Below are 5,157 nucleotides of genomic sequence, written 5' to 3'. Positions count from 1 at the left end.
TGCTCTGGAGACTCCCCTTACTCCTGGAGCACCTGGTCTGGTCTGAGGGAACAGCAGGCCCTTGCTGCTCCTTGACAAAGGAAACAGAGAAACTACACTAGCAACATATAATACCTTGGAAACCTTCAGACGCTTGCCTTCTTCAGCCATTTGCCCACACAAGAAATAGGATTGGAAGGACTTTGCTCCAAGATTAATATTCAAGGATACATAGATGTTCCTATCTTCCACATGTCTTTTCTTCTGAAGTCTTAGGGATTTTTTTAACTTCTTCTTTCCTTCCTTTCTTCACAGTCCTGTACTTCCTTATCAGAGCTCTCTGTGTCATTCTCCCTTGTCAAAAAGAACATACTAACAATTTATTTGATAAGAAAAAGAAACCTATATTTGAATATTTAAACATCAATAGGAAAGGTAGTGGATTATATATCGCCCTGTATCTGTAAATGTATACCCAAGAAATACATACAGAGCCTAAATAGTTTTGCTTGCTACATTCATTTTAAAGACAAGTGCATTTGATTCCACACAATTTGTTGTACCAATATTTAATTATTGTTCCTTTGTGATATGAAATATACTTTGAGATTTATGATATCGAGTTGTAGAATATTGTAGATCTGCTCTATTGACTTAGCTGGTGTGGAACATAGCAGATTTATTTATTTCGAACACCAACTAAAATGAAAGCTACATCATGAAGACGCTGAAGGTATGGATGTGCGTGTGAGTAAAAACACTTCCTTGGGAGGAAACACACTTCAGTTTCACTGAAGTTCCAGTTTATCAAATAACTGAAAACAAACAAGATTTGAAATTACATGAAGTGTCAGCTCTAATCAAGGTGCAGGGATACTTCTGAGTTCAGAACAAACAAAAGACTGTATCACGCAGGGACTGTCAGTTAAAGAAGATTTGCTTAAAAGCTTGAATATATATTAATCTAACATTAAGATGTTTACATAGCAAACATCTCACTGAGGAAGCACGACTATGGCTTCTAAAGAAGCAACATCATACTGTGTTTACCTGGTGTGATAATGTTACCTAGTCTTTTGGGGATGGTGGCAGCCCAAACCCCAAACCGTTATGATCCATGAGAAATCCACCACATCAGCTATGTTATCTTACGTACTAATGTATGTTTGATTTTATGATCCAGCTGTGGTCATTGAAAAGACAGTAGTGGGTAAAGACTGCAAAAACAGCTCGTGGCCCTTTGGCAACAGCGGCTGCATTAAAGCTCCTGAGGGTTGTTACGGATTCAGGAATATGCAGTTGACTGGCTACCTGCCCTCAACATGATATTGCTCGTCCTACTGCATATTCTGATGCTTGGGTACCAGAAGAACACATCATCAAAATATTCTATTAAGTTTAGGGACACGAAGACTGTTTCCTGGGTACATACTGCATGCAATTTGTGGAGCTTTAAAATTTTACTGCTGTAAAGGGATCAAAAAACCAACCAGGTGGCAACTCACTCCTTACTCAGTAAATACTGGCATATGCAGGTGCACTGGTGAGAAGCAATTTTTCGCCCCACTAGTGGCAATTGGTAACTGCTTGTGAAAGAAGTATGATGTATTCCTACTTCACTTAAATAGTAAGTTTAGGAATAAAATTAAGTAATTCCTGGCTAACATCTTTATGTGTAATGACAGCTATAGTGCTTTTTAAATCTTAAGTAAAGAATTATGTTACAGATTAAACATTTCATAAAGAGCAAAAACTGTCATAAAGATGTTTCTAAATAGTAGCAATGTTTACAGTAAAAACCCAAAAGCAGGAACAAATGCATATTTTACCTTTTATTCTCTAAGGACTAAAATATTTTATTTGATAACAAGCACATGTATAAAATATGCATAAAAATATGTTTGTAATCTGTTTTCATTTACATATAAAAGGATTGGTGGTGGGAAATTTTATATATATATATATATATATATATATCTCCTCCAAACCATTGTCATTAGAAATTGAAGTGATCTTCAATATTGAATTAGATACAGCTGAACTCTTGCACCCTTTGTGCCCCTGCATTTTAAGATTCTTTCATGATGAGAAAGGTAAAGTGTTAATGAGGGTGTCCTCTATTTATATTGACACTTAAAATAAGCCTGGCCATTAACAGACCATTTGGTAGGCATTCTTCACCTGATCTGTTAGAGACTTTTGAAAATACCGATGATGGCTGGTAATTTTCTTAGAAAAGGAAGCAGAGGTGGTAATTTAAACTGCTAAAACCTTTCTTTCTGTTGAGGAATTTCTACAGAAAAAATCTTGCATCAGGACAGAAGTCAGCATATGTTGGAGTCAGTCTGTACCGATACCTGCGTGATTTGTTGGGTTGTTTTTTTTTTCAATTGTTGCAATGTCCTTAACATTGTGAGTGTTTTTCATGACTTTAAGGAATAGTAGATTGAGAAAGAAAGAATTATAAAGTGACTGCTTTTGAATAGCGAGCTGTTGTATTTATTCTGCTAACAGTTTACATGGGTTCAGCTGGCAGCTGAACAAATTTGGGAAAAAAGCACGTTGAGAACTCCGAAGTGCAGAAATCTCAGGATGCTAACTGACTGTAGAAATATTGCAGAGTGCTATCAGTACACTTTTGTGTCCTAGTCCAGTATTCCTCCTTAGGTATCTGTAATTGCCCAGTGTCAGAAATAGACTATTGTTATAGATAACACCATCGTCTGACACAGTTTTTAAGTTCTGCGATGCAGCAGTGCAGAAGCACATCAGCTGGAATAGACAATCAGCTGTGGGTGACAGGAGGGAACTGAAGTAAATCTTAAAAAAATACAACACTATTTTCTTATTGTGATAGTTTGTTACTTAAAGGAGCGAAGAATGGTCGTTCCAACACAACCCATAAACCTTGTAGTATTAGAACTGCAATACAGTTTTTAACCAAATCACAAATGGAGTCAAGGCAGATTGCAGGATTTTTGTCCTTCTTATTGTGGTATTCAAATAAAACTAAAAAATATGAATGTTAAGAAGAGTACATATGCTGTGTCACTTGAATTTAAGTGATATAGGACATTCCTCTTCAGAATTTTGTGCTTTATTGAACCAGAACTTTGTGCTTTATTGAACAAAACTAACATCCCTAGCAGCTACATAGCAAGGCACTTGATATCAGCTCATTAGGCCAAGACATACCCATCTCTCAGCTTTCGCAAATAGCTTTAATAGAAAGACAGTGGTTTGCAATGCTGCCCTCTCTTCCAGGACACCTCCTTCCTTCTGCTGATGTACATGCAGAAAACAGCTCATTTGTTGGCTATGTACTTTGAAGTGATAGATTTATTTGAAGCTACAAGATTAGCTAGGGTTTGTTAATTTAACATCGAAGCGTTACTCACATTTGACATCAAAGCTCCATTTTCTATTGCATCTCGTGTTCAGGATTCCCGTTTTGCTTGTTAAGGCCTTAATACAGTTTTCAGGAAGCAGCTAGAGAGCTGGCTAACTGGTCAAGCACATGAGCCGTGCTTGTATGCCTGCCACAGTGATTGCACACAGCCCACACTAAGATAGTCTGCGCTGAGTTTCTGAAAGAGAAAGCTTTAGCCATAGAGTGGCTTAACAAACCACTCCAGATGGGTGACTCTTCTTTCCAGATGAAGTGGGCATGCCTTGACACGACTGCTTTGTTGACTGGCATATCTCCCCAGTCTTCCTCCTCCTAAACATAGTTTTCAAATTGAAGCAAAACTGGGTTTAGTTCTAGAAGAGCAATCTATGTGGATAGAAAATACATGTTTTGGGATGTTTGGAGTGCTTGTCTTCCCTCCCAACCACACTTCCTATAGCACTACAGGCAACGATAAAACTCTGGCCCCATGTTGAAAAAGACAATTCTATCAAAGTTACCGTTTCTGGTGAGCTGACTGTAATGGCTTATTTCGTGTGAAATATCATCCCAATATTACCTGCCAGAGAAAAGGGACAAATTTTTAAGGAAAACTTACTATTTGAACAAATTCTGTAAGAATACTTGGACAAAATCTGCAAATCATTTTTAAAAGCTTTGGAAGTGCTTTAAAAAGAAATTGGTTTAGGTATAGATTCATAGCAGGAACTAATTTGTTACTGTCATAGTTTTAATGTATTTTTCTAATATCTCTATTCACTCTACTTACCATTATCTCAAGTTAAAAGTCAGTCATAGCAAAGTTTTAATTTCCTTCATGTTACTATCATATTTATAGAGTTATATTTATTTATAAAGGAGCAAATTATATAGGAGAAAGGCAAAATATAATTATCTTTGAATAGCAATCTGTTAGTATTGGATTTATATTGCAAACCCTTGCAACAAACACCTTTGCTATTTGAAGTGACCTTTATCTCATCTTAGTGTGTGACTTGGGGATCTCTTGCTCTGAAACCAGGGACTTAAGTCATTACTCCCCATACGCATTGGTGTAAGTTATGGGAGCCTATGCCAGCACAACAGGGTAGTTTAGATAACTCAGACTATATCAGAGGAGTAGTTCCATGTTCACTACAGAAATGGAGAGCTTGCCTGAGTCAGTGTGAAGTCAATTTATTTTTAGGTTCGTAAGCAGTGATTAGTTATCTCATTAAATTCGGAAGACAGGCAGTAAATCTGTGATACAACTAAGATGAAATCAATGTATGTCTTGGGAATATGTTTTTATCTTTCATTGTCACTCTGTTTAAATGTTGATGCAAATACACATCCTCAATGTTGCTACACTTTGTTCTGTTAATAAAGATTAACAGAACGTAAGGATGTAACAGTTCGTAAGGATGCCGATGTTATCCTCAGGGAAGCAGAACTGAAACAGCGGGAAAAGTGGGTTCCTGTTAACCTCTCCGCTCCCCAAGACTAACATCACCAGAAGTTAAGGCAGTAATAAAGCTGACCCACCCCCCCACCCCCCGCCAACAGCTGTAGAAAGTGGCATGTATTATTCCTCCCAAGGCTCGCAACTTGAAAGCAAGTCCACGCTCTGCTGCAGAAACACAGAAACCTTCTTTCCACCCGAGCCAGCCTTTTGTGGAGGAAAATCCCGTTTCCTAGGAAAACCACCACCAGGGGCTACCCAAGCGAGCTGGCAGCCGGGCGGGGGCGGGGGGCAGCCCGGCGTCTGACCCTCCCCGTCCCGTCCCGTC

The sequence above is a fragment of the Charadrius vociferus genome, unplaced genomic scaffold, assembly GCF_000708025.1.
Source record: "Charadrius vociferus isolate BGI_N301 unplaced genomic scaffold, ASM70802v2 scaffold188, whole genome shotgun sequence".
In the NCBI taxonomy this organism is placed as follows: Eukaryota; Metazoa; Chordata; class Aves; order Charadriiformes; family Charadriidae; genus Charadrius; species Charadrius vociferus.
The sequence above is the reverse complement of the archived record's forward strand: the minus strand, read 5'-3'. Positions refer to the sequence as shown.